Source organism: Zalophus californianus, chromosome 2 (assembly GCF_009762305.2).
Source record: "Zalophus californianus isolate mZalCal1 chromosome 2, mZalCal1.pri.v2, whole genome shotgun sequence".
NCBI classification, from domain to species: domain Eukaryota; kingdom Metazoa; phylum Chordata; class Mammalia; order Carnivora; family Otariidae; genus Zalophus; species Zalophus californianus.
Window position 1 is genome coordinate 63,577,429 of NC_045596.1, and position 15,835 is coordinate 63,593,263.

General features: G+C 36.9%; 1 long non-coding RNA gene across 1 annotated transcript in view; it reads left to right on the forward strand.

Annotated features, from left to right (window-relative positions):
• Nucleotides 1–14,749: 14,749 nt before the first annotated feature.
• Nucleotides 14,750–15,835, forward strand: part of LOC113925807 — a 172,330-nt gene continuing 171,244 nt past the window's right edge. The window contains exon 1 of the long non-coding RNA XR_003521063.1: nucleotides 14,750–14,828. This is a non-coding gene — a long non-coding RNA (uncharacterized LOC113925807). The remainder of the gene's footprint in view (nucleotides 14,829–15,835) is intronic.

Below are 15,835 nucleotides of genomic sequence, written 5' to 3' on the forward strand. Positions count from 1 at the left end.
CCCGGTCTTTCTGTGACCCCGAGGGTCCTGAGACCACACTGTCCCGCGAGGGTACCATCCCCCGCTTAGCCATTGGAGCGACGTCCCTCAGCAGGACAGACCTCTAAAAGTTCTGATTTTGTGCTCTGCTGCTCTATCACTTGCCAGAATTGGCGGACAGAGGCCCCCTCCCCCACCGTTTATCGTCCTGAATATCGCCTCAGATTCACTTCTCCACAAGTCCTACCTTCCAGAAAGTGGTCACTTTTCTGTTCAGAGTTGTTGCTATTCTTTTCTTTGATCTGTTGAATTTGTAGGTGTTCAGAATGTTTTGATCCCTATCCAGCTGAATTCCTGGGACCAGATGAAATCCAGGTCTCCTACTCCTCCCCTATTATTAGCTTTTTTTTATGGGAAAACTTTTGTTTCATTTTAGTCAAAGACACTTAAATTTTTAAAAAAAATTTTTATTTTGGTGTATTTATTCCCCATTACACTGTCAGGCCAAACATCTGTCATTATATTCACAAATTATTGCTCTTTTGGACAGTAGATGTGTAATAGTCTAGCTTGTTATTGGTACCATATAGCTTTTTGCATAAATATTTAAATATACCCCTTTGGGAAGACATAAATTTGGACCATCCAGGAGCCCTGACATTCTGTGGATAACTCTGTAGCAGGGACATAAAATCTTGTTAAAGCTGTGCAGTTTTCTCCTTTTGTTTGATTCACATCTTTGGGGCAAGAGCATAACCCTCTTATAGTCTACAATCTAGACATATCATCGAATGATACATAAATACTGTAAATTAAATTAAAAATTAGTTTGGTTGCTATGAATTCTCTCATCACTGAAAAATTATATCCTCTTACAGGGAGGTTTTGACATTAGATTTGATTTCTCACCACAATACACAGATTCAAGCCTTCTATGTGAAAATGCTGCTTAACACATACCAGGCTTTATGTTCATGTTATACTCTGAATGTAGCTTGTGATTTATACAGCATCTAATGAGCATGTGAGATGTGGGACATTTTCAGATAATCCTGTAATATAAATGTAAGGAGGTAATACTTACTGAGCAGGGACTGATTCCCAAACAGTCCTGTTTGGGGAACATTACAGAGAAAACGCTTTGTACACAATTTCTAAAACTTAATCATTCAGTGCTGACCAAATTATACTGGAGATTGATTATATTTGTTTGAAAACCCATCTGTTCTTATCAGATAACACTGTATCTTAATGGATGTGCTTTGAAACAGACTGAAAAGAATGAAAGTTTCACTTACTATCTTTTATCTGCTCACAACTTCACTTTAATTCACCCATATGAAGCTCGGTTACACATACAAAACAGGTCTCTTTTCCACAATACTAATAATTCATACAAGTAGATGCCTGTGAACTTTTAGGATAAGTGGGAATTAGCTAGTCTAGGAGGATGCAGAAGTGTATATACAGCTGAAATAACATGTAGGCACAGAATGAGCAAGAAGAACAGTGTATATTCAAGAAGCACACATTTTATTCTCACTTCAAAAATCTTTTATAAAGGAAATTGGGAGTCAGTTCAATATAGTGGTAGAGTCCTGGATTAGAAGAAACAATTTTCAGTTCTAATATCATCTACAATTCATTTAGTCAATAATTTTGTGATGAACATATAGTATGTATCACACATTGTACCAAATTCTAGGAACCCCATAGTGAATAAGGAACAGTTAGTCCCAACTCTCAAGAAATCACAATGTAGTAGGGGATATTGACAGAATTCCCACATGACTTGGGGATCTCCATTCTCCTTCTAAGGCTCCTGAGTTACCTGAGAGTCATGTTACCAGCATGCTGTAACACTTGTCTGATTAGGGAGAAAATTCAAATCAATTGTAAGTTAAATCCATTATCATAAGAGTATGTATAGGAAACATGACATAAACAGAATAAGAACACTCAATCTACCTAATGGAAAGCAGGAATGGATGAAAGAAAATCAAAGAAAGTACAGAAAAGTGGAAAAAATTTAAATGATAGCAGTATTAGATCCTCAAATAATAGAAATTGCAATAAGTATAAATGGGTTAATTTAGCCTATTAAAGTCAGAGGCAATAAGATTTTATTTAAAATAGTCAACAACATTCTCTGTGAGTCCCAATTTTAAGAAATATTAAGAGAATGTTGAAAATAAAAGTATGGGGGGGTACATAGATCAATTTGAGCGAGGGAGAAGTGGGGTAACAACCTTAAATTTTGACAAAATAGAATTTAAGGCAAAAATATAAGTGACTAAGAAGCATACTGTATATTTAGAAAGAATATACTAAGAAGAATAGATATGTATCTATCTATAAAGCCTACAGGCTATGTATATAAATATAAAAAAAAGAGCACATTAACTATAGCTTTGAAATCCACCTTCACTGATTACATCCCATTCCCTACCCCCCAAAGGTAACTACTACTCCAAATTTTCTATTTACTATCTCTATATTAGTTTTTTTTAAATTACTTTGTAACAAATTACCACACTTAGTGGCTTAAAACAACACACATTTATTATCTTATAGTTTGTGTGGGTCAGGGGGCAGGCATGGATTAGCTGGGTCCTCTGCTCAGATTCTCACAAGTCTGCAATTAAGGAGTCAGGAGACTGCATTCTCAACAGAGGCTCAACTGGAGAAAGATCCACTTCTAGCTCCCTCAATTTGTTGGCAGAATTAATTTTCTTGTGGTTATAGGACTGAGGTTCCTGTTTTCTTGCTGACTATTGGCTTGGGGTCATGCAGTTATTGAGTATTCTTTGCTATGTAGGCTTTGTACATGGGCCTTCTCAGCATGTCAGCTTACTTCGGGGCCAGTGGGAGAATGTTGCACTTCAGCTGCTATTATAGAGTCTTATATAATGCAATGCAATCACTGGAATGGCATCTCATTACCTTTGCCTTAGTCACAGATTCCATTCATACTGCAGGAGAAGAGCTATACAATGGTGTTATTCATTAGGGGACACCTTAGGGTATGTCCACACTTTGCATTGACTCACTCTATTTTCTCACCATATATGTATATATCCAAAAATATATATTGTCTAGTTTGTGTATGCTTCTGAATTTGAAAGTGGAACCATTCTGTATTCTGTAATTTGCTTTTCTACTCACATTTTTTGATGCACTCATGTTGATGTTTATTACTGTAGTTTGTCATTTTCATTAATATATAGTAGTCCATAATAAGACTGTCACAAATTGATTTATTATTATACTGTTGAAGAGAGTTTGGTCTATTTCCAGTTTTTGCTAGTAAGAACAATATTGCTATGAGTATTCTTGTTCATGTTTTTGCTGTAAATATGTAAGAATTTCTCAAGGATTATAATCCATTCTTCATTAATGACCAGTGTAAGAAGTCTTTTAAAAACATAAATCACCTTAAACCCTTCCAGGTCTAAGTGACATCTCACTGTACTTTGAACAAAATCCAAACTTGTTTATTGTAATTTACAAGATCTTATATGCTCTGGCCTGTGTCCATGTCTATGACCTCTTCTTGGACTAGTATTACCCTTGCCCACTACATTCCACAATGGCTTTTTTCTCAAACATGCAAAAGTTTTCATTCTTTCTTGCTCTTGATCTTTTGTACCCTCTTACTAGAATGCTCTTCCTTGTGACCTTTGAATGTTGACTCCATCTCGTCATGCATGACTCATCTCTGAGAGCATTAGAATGCCCTTTCCTAGTTACCAAATTTGAAGTATCTTCCCATTCACTCAATCTCCTATTTTAATTATTTCCCTAAAATCTATCACTATGAGAGTCTTCTTTCATTTACTGATTATCCCTCTATCTGTGTATCTCCCTGTTTTGAATGTAACTCCTTTGAGAGCAGGACTCTTCCTGCCACTTAACTGTATATCCCCAATACCTAGCCAAATGTCTGGCACATATAAACTACTCAAAAATGTCATAGTAAATGAGTGAAATAATAACTGCAGTATCAGAACTTGTGAAAACCAATGGCATAGAGATAAAGGTAAAAATGATTGTAAAACAACTTTTCTACAGACTGCAGGTGGGCTCAGAGTATCTGTCTGTCCAGTATTCTTCTTACTTGTTAAGGAATGTTGCCAGAAACCAAAATAAAGCATTTTCTTTCAGACACTTTCAATTCTGAACTAGGAAGAAATGACATACAGTGCTGGATGACTGCATCTGGGGAAGTGTTGGGAAATACTGTCTTTCCAGTCCTATCATTGGGCTTTTTAGTTGTTGACAGCCTTCCTGGCTCACTAATTAGAACTGTAAAATTTCAGGTGAGTGACAGTAGCTTATACGCTAATTCTGCTTTTTGCAGCTGCAAGTGCTGGGCAGCTAATGCTATAATTGATGGATGCTGCCAGTTGCTGAGATGGATGGAAATTAATACTTAAATTACCATTGTTAGAGGTCATAATCACATTTTCAGTTGCATCCCCAAAGTGGTGTATTTACATTGCCTCTATTAATAAAACTATAATTTGGGGGAATAAAGATGCCATATATACATTGGATGTTGAATATTATAAATATAGATATAAATATTTACATTAACTTCTAAATTTCAATATGTAATGTATGCAAGTTCTATCCTACCCCCAACTAATAGTTCTTTAAGAAAAATACAAAAATAAAATAGATAAATAGATAAATCCTCAAGAAGAAAATTATTTGTTCCAAAAGGGACTTTGATTTTGTCTTGGAGCTCTTAAAATTATTTAACATATCTGATTAGTTAAAATCATATATGCTTCACCATGTTTTAAAGGAAATGAAACTCTTGGGAATACATTTTCTATAATAGGGTATAGCCAGCTAATGATTCTATATTGGTAAAATAAAACTTGAACTCTTGAAATGGGATGCTATTGTGGTGGTCAAGGATTTCTGAAATGATAGTACATCACAGTATTAACTTTTAAAACAATGATTATGTCATATTCACTCTGTTCTAGTGAATACAATTAGGAGTATGAAGGTAGTGTCAGATTCTCTTTTTTCTGGTTCTCTTTATATGTTTCTGACCATTTCTTTCTTCTTTTTTATTTATTATTATTTTTTAAGATTTTATTTATTTATTTGACAGAGAGAGACACAGCGAGAGAAGGAACACAAGCAAGGAGAGTGAAAGAGAGAAAAGCAGGCTTCTTGCAGAGCAGGGAGCCTGATGTGGGGCTCAATCCCAGGACCCTGGGATCATGACTTGAGCCGAAGGCGGACACTTAATGACTGGGCCACCCAGGCACCCCTCTTCTTCTTTTTTTTTTTTTTAAGATATTATTTATTTGAGAGAGAGAGAGAGCAGGAGGAGGAGCAGAAGGAGAGGGACAAGCAGGACTCCATCCTGAGGACAGAGCCAGATGTAGGACTTGATCCCAGGACCCTGAGGTCATGACCTGAGCCAAAATCAAGAGTTGGATGCCCCACTGACTGAGCCACCCAGATGCCCCTCTGACCGTATCTCTTTAGTTTTCTTCATGGGCTTACAATCTTGGGCTTCTCCTTATTTTCACCTACCCAGTAATTCCAGACCAAGGCTACATTTCTGTAAGTTTGATTAAAGTGGTTTGGGTGATACTTGGGCATAAGTATCATTTCAGTTGATTCTAATATGCAGTCGGAGTTGAGAACCAGTGTTTTTATACTATCTTATTGGGTAGTTCATTCACTCGCATAATTTGAACTACTGTGCTGATGATTCTCACATGTGTATCTTCAGCTCTAATCTGAATTTCACTTGAACATGAAAATACATGCTTGTCTTCTCTCCTTCGGTGGTCTCAACATGCCAATACTGAACTCATCAACCACCGTGTCCCCTCCACTTGTTCCTTGTTCTGTTGCTTATCTGAAATCCTAAAAATCATTATAGTCTTCTTTCCCTGTGCCTTTCCTACTATATTCAACAATTCTGACAAATTTTCTTCCAAATGTTTCTCAAGGCTTTCCCATTTTCCTTACCTAAACTTTCTGTTTAGCTTAGACCTTCCCATCTTAGCTTTCTTAATAGCTTAAACAGATTTTCCTTGTTTAGATCGTCTTCCCTACTATTCAAACCCACCCATCCTATTATAAAAACACACCATTCACAGTTACAGTTCTACAGTGGCTTCTCATCATTTACTGGATCCAGCTGAAGTTCAAGCTTCTTAGCAAAGGTAATAAAGGTAATTCCATGACTGGCTATGTCTCCTTTCTCATTGCCTGATTCTACTTGATTCACACTTTAGGATCTAGGATATGAAACTGCTTGTCATTGTCTCTAAACGTCAAGTGTTCCTAACACTCCATTTTTTTGTTCATGTTCTTATTTTTGTCTAAAATTACCTTTCCCTTCCCTTATACTAACTTTTAACGATCCCTTACTGCTTAACTTAGATATCACCTCCTGCAAAATGACTTCTTGGACTTGCTAGACTTGGGTAAATGTCCCTCTGTCCTCTCCTAGCATTCTGGAAATTCCCTTATCATAGAGTTAGCTAAATTAAACTCAAATAATTTATTTACTTATCTACCTGTCCATTAAAATGTAAGCAGGAGCTGTGTCTTACCATCTGCATATCTTCAGTGCCCATGTGGAACTTATATCTGGAATTTAACAGCCTTTAATTACACATTTCTTGAATGGAATGATTCCTGATGGCTCTGCTAAGTTACCATATATCCTTTAGGCACTGCAACTCAATGAATGTGTTTCCCCACTATGAAATGGGTTGATGAATTACTGTTAACGTTTGTTTGTGATCATTTCTATTAAGACGTTTCAGTAATCATCAGATAGTATTAATAAGAAAATGTCATCTTACTTCACAATTGTTCTTCTTTACTTGCTACTTCCTTTAAGGCATTCCTAGTGATTTTATGTGTGAAGCTTTCCTTACCTAATGCCTAGTTGCATTCTCTGCTTTTTGCCCAGTCAATTCTTGATTATCCATGGTCACAGTAGAAAGGGAGAGCGTGACAAATCTAAAAATCTCATTTGCATCAACTGCCTCTCTCACCACATCTTTTGCCAGAGATAGTAATGAGTGTAGCAAAGCTGGTGGAGGTGCAAACGAGCTGTGAAATGGCAAAAACTCCTGTTGCCAGATAAATAGAAAATGAAAAGCTCTGAATAATACACATCTGGATAGTCACAGAATAACATAGAATTGGCTATATTAAAAAAATTAGAATTTAGTGTGTGATTGGTGAAGACTAATGTCTTTGGCTTCTGTAAGGGTATCTGGGTTTGTTTTACTCATAGACAAAGTGGTTGCATACATACTATTGTGTCAGGTGTTCTGGGTTGATGCTATTTCTCCAAATGTTACATTAATTCTCTTGCCTCAGTATCTGAATTTCCTCCATTAAAATATGTAAAGCATGCTAATTAAAAAATAAAGTAAAATAAAATATGTAAAGCATGCTGAAAATAGGGAGACTGGATGTACCAAAAATAAAATAAACTCTAACTACAGCTAGTTTTCTTAAGTCTGGCTATCCTTAAGCCATATAAACACTTGCTTTCATATTCTGATCACATAGACTTTTAGGAACCATTTTATTCCATTTCCAGTTTTAGAGGACAGCTAGGAGGCAGATGAATGAATGAAAGTACTATTTCTGTAGATACTTTTCTCAGTGGAATTGATAAAATCAGTTGGAACTTCCAAAATGTTCTGTAAGCTCCTGCAACTTTTAATACCCATATGGTTTTGAATGTTGTTATTGATGGAGGAAGAAAGACCTTCAGTTATTAAATAAAGGAATTGGTGCATGTGATTATGGAGAATGGAAAGTCCAGGATCTGCAGAGTGGGCTGGCAGGCTGGAGACCTAGGAAGAGCTGATGTTGAACTTCAAGTCCAAAGGACATGTGCTGGCAGAATTCCTTTTTGTTTGGGGGAGATCAGTCTTTCATTTTATTCATACCTCCAAATGATTGGAAGTCCATTCACATTATGGAGGGCAATCTGCCTTATTTAAAGTTCACTTATTTAAATGTTAATCTCATCTTCAAACACCCTCACAGAAGTATCCAGAATAATAATGACCACATAACTGGACACCATGGCCCAGCTGAGTTGACAGATAAAATTAATGATCACACTCTTCACCTGTTAGATGATGAAAGGGGCTCAGGGAAGTGAAATAACTTGCTTGAGCGTCTGGTAGTTGAGTTCAGACTAGTATCCAAATCTTTTGATTTCTTAATTGGCACCTTTTCTACCATAGCACACCGATTTTTTTACAACTGTGATAATGAGAAAAAAAGCAACAGAATTTAGCTCAGAAATAAATATCAGTAGTGTTTCATTAAAAAAAAAGTCTATTGAACAAGACTCTCATGATATTTCAAAATGTCTAGCATACTTTGTCCTGCCTAAATTGCCAGTAGTAGGTTCTTAATTTTTTTGAAATAATAGCTTTTTATTGAGATATAATTCATATACCATAAATGTCACCCTTTTAAAATACATAATTCAGTGTATTTTAGTATATTCACAAAGTTCTGCAACCATCACCACTCTCTGTTTCTAGAACATTCTCCCTCTCTCCATTCCTTTGAAACCACTAATTTCTGTCTCTATAGATTTGCATTTTCTGGACATTTCTTATAAATGGAGCCATATAATATGTGGCCTTTATGACTGCTTCTTTCACTTAGCATAATGTTTTCAGGGTTCACCTAAATATATATATATATATATATATATATATATATATTTTTTTTTTTTTTTTTTTTACCCCTCAGGGCCATAATTAGGACGAGCTTGATTCATTTCACAGAATCTGCCCTATGCTTTTAAGAGATTACTCATCTTTGCTTTTCATGTTTCATAATATATATATATAATGGGATATTACTCAGCCATCAAAAAGAATGAAATCTTTCCACTTGCAACAATATGAATGGAGCTAGAGTGTATTATGCTAAACAAAATAAGTCAATCAGAGAAAGACAAATACCATATGCTTTCACTCATATGTGGTATTTAAGAAACAAAACAGATGAACATATGGGAAGGATTAAAAGAGAGAGAGGGAAATAAACCATGAGAGACTTTTAACAATAGAGAACAAACTGAGGGTTGATGGATAGATGTTGGTGGAGGATGGGCTAAATGGGTCATGGGTATTAAGGAGGGCACTTGTTATGATGGGCACTGGGTGTTATATGTGTAATGAATCACTAAATTCTACTCCTGAAACCAATATTACACTGTATGTTAACTAACTAGAATTTAAATAAAATTTGGGAAAAGAAAGAAAAATCACTATAAAAAAACAAAAACAAAGCCTTTCCTATTTCTACTATATTGCACTGCTTTTTAGGGCAGCTGTGTTGCTCAACTGCAGGAGTGCTGTTCACATAATACAATGTGAATGGTGCCAGCTAGAGTTGGCAACACAGTTCCCTGAAAAGGAAAGAAAATTCTGGTCCTAGTTCTGCGACCTGGGAAAGTCATTTGCCCTTTCTGAGTCTTAGTTTCTATAGCTGTACAGTAGTGATCCTAATATCATCTCTCGATGACTACACTGGACTTTGTTGTGAACCAGAAGAGAAAATGTAAAAGGCCTTTGTAAAGATATAAAGGTAGATAGAAATAAGGAATGAAGAAGATGCAGAATTCATGTCAGTCTCTTAACCTGTCATCAGGTCCTCATGACAAACATTATTTATCATAATACTAGAGGTGTGTGTTGGCGCCAGCATCTGAAGACTTTTAGTTAACAGAATGCTGACTGACAGAGGGTTTGCCACCGGGTATTTTCCGTGGAATGAAAGACTCCATGAGTGCAAGGCTGCCCAGCTATATCCAGACTCTGTATTTAAAGGTGTATACTTGGAAGACAGCTGGAGAGGCTGTGCTTGACTGGGAGTCTGGCAAGCTGCTTAGCATCTTCCTGAAGAAATGAAAAGATCTTGTAGCATGTTCTGTCAGGGGTCTGCAGAAAATGGGAAAGATCGCCCTATTTGTTATATTTATTGGAGATATTATTATTTGTTTTATGCTGTGTGGAAGGAGGGCCAGAGCTATAATCTATTGATCATTTAGTTTTATGAAGTTCTCAAATGGGTGATCTGGTATTTTTCTGACAGAGAGGCTATGGTTCCTGAACACCAGTAATAAGATTGTCACGTCATTTTCTTCTCATTGGTCTTTTATTGCTTTTTATCTCTTTGCTGATATTGCCTCTCCCCAACCTCACCTCCTCCCCCTTGCCAACTGTATTTTTTTTTTTTTACCCCTCAGGGCCATAGTTAGGACGAGCTTGATTCATTTCACAGAATCTGCCCTATGCTTTTAAGAGATTACTCATCTTTGCTTTTCATGTTTCATCCTCTGAAACAGCCTGCCCACTGCAGTCACTGTTGTAAAGTCTTCATAGTAAACACTGGAATGTAACTTGGGAAGAAATAGGTCAGGGAAGCAGAGACCAAATGTTCATTTTGCAGCCACAGTGTGAGCAGATGGATAACAGAATGAGGTGGCTCTCTCTGTGGACCTCAATTTTCTGTAAACTCTTTCAGGATCTCCTAGGATTCATGCTCCTTCAAGATCCCTGAGAGTTTTGAGCAGACAAACATTGAGAATATTTTCCTAATATGACGCCAAGTTTATTACTTTCCTTTCGGTTCTATTATTATACCAAGAATAAATTTGATGAGATACATCCTTTCTCCCCCTTATCATCTAGGAATGCACCAAAGAATACAAAATCTCTTCGGGAAACAGCTTGGCTCTCAACTGGTGACAAATGAGGGGCATTGCCCCCAGGTGGTCACCAGTGGCCACAACATGGATGAAACTCAATTCTTCCCTCATGCCAGGCAGTCAGCCTGATGAGGCAGTTCCAAATCAGCCATAGGCTGGCTGTGCCTTTGATCCCAAGGAACACAGAGTTTAAAAGCAGAAACTGTTAAAAACAAAGACAAAACAGAGTATGCCTTTAAGGAATAGACTGGAATGAATACAAAGATAGCAGAAAGATTAGCACCAGCAGGCAGCTGGTGTCCAGGCTTGTGAAGAGTTAAACTCTGAATGACTGTGGGAGGCTGGTGTTATGGCTGGGGAACAACTGCCTAATGTCTTTCAACTGGACTGTTTAGCAAAGCTTCATTATAAATGTAATTGTGTGCTTGCGCAGGCACACCACACGGAGCGAATGCTCACAGTAAAGGTATGATTGTATTGCCCGCTGCCATGCCAATTACTGGATATTAATGGCAGGATGGCATGCATATGCCGGAGCTGGGAAGCAGAAGGTTAATAGACGAACAGCACCAGAAGAGCCCATTTATCAGTTTCTATTTATCTCTCCTTGGGAGGTGGCAGGTTTACAGTAAATACCTTCTGTCCTCCTAATTTCCTAATGATGGGGATAATGATGGAGAATGGTGAAGTCATTAACTGGGACAGGCTCTGTGCATCACTCTGTCAACCACATCTCCCCAAGACTGGCTATGAGAAGTGATGGGCCCCAGCTGTTCACCAGAATCTGAGCCCCTCCTCCCATCCCTTTCACCCTAATCTGCAGGCTTGGGAAATGGCTTCCCAGATGAAGAAGATGGAGGCCCTGGGTGGGTGGAGAAGCATGAGGAAAAGAGAGCAAGGCTCTTCAGACAGGAGTATAGCTTTACCCGCTATTCCCCCTTTGCACAGAACTTGGAGGAAGCACTGTTGACACATGCTGGAATGCTTCTCCAGTGATGCCAAAGCTACTAAGAATTATATGTGGAATTGGATAATGAATCAGTAATTGAAGTGAGTATGTTGGGGGATGGTGGAGAAGCAGATTTCACTAAATGTTCTTTTCAAAAACCGAGAGAAATTAATAATTCATTTTCTCACCTCACCTCTAAATGGACTGGATATACTGGAAGAAAATTTCTTTTGCAAAAGTCAAGTTTTTCTTTAAAATTCTGAAGGCAGACTAAAAGAGCTTAGATCGATTGGCTTGGACATGCTTTTTTTTCCCTCATAGTGATCACAAGGTATCTATTCCACCTAATTATTGTACATAGAATCTTTCAACCTTTAGTTATTGCCTGAAAGTAAGTTGGATTTGCCCCCATAGTTTATAGAGCCCTTGAAAAACTATGAGCTTATTTTTTTTATCTTTTTATTTGGTAAGTCCATTGGCTGTTTGTAGAATTTGTTCTCTGTTGGCTGAAGCAAGCTATCTTTTTTTATTTTTATTTTTATTTTTATTTTTTACCTATATGTGTTAGGATTATTTTGCTAGTAAATAATGGAGAATGACTTAGGCCAACAATAGCAAAACATGAAGGTGTATCTTTTAAAAACATTTTTTTAAAGATTTTATTTATTTATTTGTCAGAGAGAGAGAGAGCACAAGCAGGAGGAGTGACAGGCAGAGGGAGAAGCAGGCTCCCTGCTCAGGATCCTTGGATCATGACCTGACCCGAAGGCAGCTGCTTAACCAACTGAGCCACCCAGGCATCCCATGAAGGTGTATCCTAATGATATGTAATTATCCCAGGATAAGGGATATAGTTGGGCCTCAAGAATGAACTGAGAAAATATATGAATATTAGTACTCTCTTTCTCTTGTGTGTCTTATTGCTCTCTACCTGCTTAATTATTTGTTCTTTCTATAAATCTATTCCCCTGAGAACACAGAATGGAAAATAGAGCTGCATACAGTGCCCAGATTTATATATTTCGGGTTCAGACCTTGAAGATAGACCAAATCAACTGATCTTTATCTGTATCTATCTCTCTTTCTGCCTTCTATTCCAGGGGTGAGTCTCTGTTCTAGTTATTTTCCTGGATAGCCAGGCCATTGGAATCAGTCACGTGAACACGTGTGCTGTGAGGATGGAGGGATGGGGAGTCACCAGAGAAAGAGAAATTATGAGCTATGATGACAACTTTTTAGGTTACCACTATAGTTAAACCTTATAGAATGACCTGGGGGTAGGAAATGGGGAGAGCACAGTTCATCGCATTTGTTTCTTGGGAAATTTACTTCAAAACACTGAACAGTGATAAGCACTCTTAGCATCAGATCAGATAAATTCCCTGTTCTGTTACTTTTTGGCTGTATGAGCTCTTTCCATCTGTGATATCAGCTCTGTAACAGGGATAATAGCACCATACCTACTAAATGTCACAGGGTTAAACGACGTGATGTCTCTGAAGTGGTCAGTAGCACCCCACATAGAAAGTTCCTAATATATGATGTGGATATTATAGTTGTCAGTATGAATTTTCCAAGTTTGACATGTTTTTGTTCTCCAGAAACAAACTAGCCATTTATAGCAAACATGTGGCAGACTGTATTTTCAGAAATGACCACAGTGATTATTCACAACCCTACATGCTCTTCCAGGTCATGGTCACTCCCAATAAGATGTGGAGTTATTTCTCTTCCTCTTAAAATTGGGTGGACCTAGATGACTACCTCAATGAACAGAATGCAACAGAAATGATGCAGAGAGATTCTAGATCATAAAATACAATATGGCTCCTTCACCCGGCCAGCATCATGGACATGTGACCTGTGCAATGGTACAGGGCCCTGCATTCAGAAGGGCTCCAACCTTGGTTTAATGCTCTGTTGTCATCATCTTGAAATTCTTACCAATTTTTGAACAAGGATCCCTACATTTTCAATTTGCACTGGGCCTCACAAATTGTGTTGCTAGTCCTGCTTTCATAAGGCTCTCTATCTCTTGGGACGCACGCCTTGGTATGCCTAAACTGAAGAGTAAGACAAGCTATGCTGAAGACATTATGCTGGAGAGGCCACATGGAGATTACATTGGGTTAGAGAGAGATGCCCAAGGAGTTCCAGTTCCTCTAGCCCGGAGCTATTTGAATCTTCTCAGCCTAGGTGTTAGATATGTGAATGAACAAGTCTTAAGATATTTCAGAACCAGACTTAAAGTCACCCAGCTGACACTGAGTGGAGCAAAGACAAGCTATTCTGGTCTATGCCTACTTAGATTGCAGATTTGTGAACAAAATAATGTTGTCTTAAGATGCTTGGTTTTTGGGTCATCAGTTGTACAGCCACAGATAACAGGAACGAAACAATTTCTTACTAGAGAGGTATTAGTTTTTCTAATTTCTGATCTGTACATTAACACATACTAATGTTACTATTATATGAAATATCATTTTCATTTTCATCTTAAAAAGTTTTCAAAACCTTTTGTATCACAATATTATTATTATTACCAGCATTAGTTTATATTGTTCTATGAATGTGAAGACATAATTTAGCAAGGGCAATATAGAATATTAAAAACTAAAATCACAAATGCCTAGAATCACTATGAAATAAATATAATATGAGTAATACTATTATGACTGTCTTTTTATATAATTCAGATCTTTCTGAATGTTTTATAAATTGGGTATTGCATTGGGTGCTGGAGATCCAAAGATAAATAAGACAAATGTCCCTATCATCATAGAAGTATATTCAGGTGTGGTGGGGAAAATAAATATACACATTAATGAATTTATAATTATAAATAATATGTGCTATGAATAAAAAGAAATCAGTGAGGGACCAACTGAGAGAGAACATTCAGGAAGGGCCTTTCTAAGGAGACACATTTACACTGAGACATGAAGAATGAAAAGGAGCCAATCACGTGAATGCTGGGAGAGGGATGTCCCTGGCAGACACTAGAATGTTCAGGGCCTCTGAGATCAGAAAAGACTTTGCATTTTGGCTCAGTGCCAGGGATTGTGTTGAAGGAGTCTCTTCGTAATTGGTAGGAAGTTTGAATATAAAGGCCTACAAAAACATCGAGAAAATTTATTTATCCTTCAAGAAAATAAGGTATGGAACTTTGGTTTTATGATTACCAGTCTCTCTCTCCTTTTCCTCTCTTCTTCCTTCTCAAAATTTTTACAGCTGTAATCTATGAGACTTCTAGTAGGGGGTATTTTTTTTTTTTTTATTCTAACTTAAAAAAAGTAGTTCTGAATACTAGAGGGGAAAAATGTGTTGTTTTGGATATGTACAAGAAAAGCATACCATTGACTAATTTTGATTGTTCTGTGAAGTAATATTTAAATAGTATAGCATTCACTAAAACCTAAGCTGTGAAACATTCTTTTAAAGTTGGCTCATTGATTTAGTCAATACATCCTCTAGGCTCCTGTGCTGTGGCTGGTGTGATGCTTGGCACTGGAAACAGTGTCTGTATTCTTGACATCTAAATATCTAGATATGTACAATCTAGAAACTAGACTGTAGATAAAATATGAGCAATTAAACAAGCAGTAATTTTATAGTTATCATATAGTAAAGGCTATGAAGGGGGAGTTACAGGTGCTGAAGCATATAATATGAATTTGGGATGAAATCAGGATTATGTTAATGTGAACATAGCACCATTATTGGATAAAGTAACATTGATCTTATAATTTTAGTAAAAGTGTTCATGGATTATTTACTTTATAGTTTATCCATGATCAGTGTTTAATCTTAGATGGCCTCTCTCTTGATTCTGGGATGTGTATTTAGGAATACTTAGCAAATGATGATTAAAAGGACAAATCTATAAATACTGTTAGCCAAAATGAACGACCAAAAGTAATACAAATAACATTTGGTTGATCTGTGGTTTGGAGATTCTATGTGGGAACATGCCTAGCATAAAGTCTAGTAAATATGCATTAATTATTAGTTTCCTTATTTATTTGTATTGTTTTTCCTTTATGGGTATAGAAAGTTGAGCAGGTTCAGAAACTTTGGACACTAAGCAGAATTCAAACACTATGAAAGGCAGAAGGTAGTAAAATTAGCAGAGAAAGGTGTGAAATCAGGAGCTTGGCAGTTTT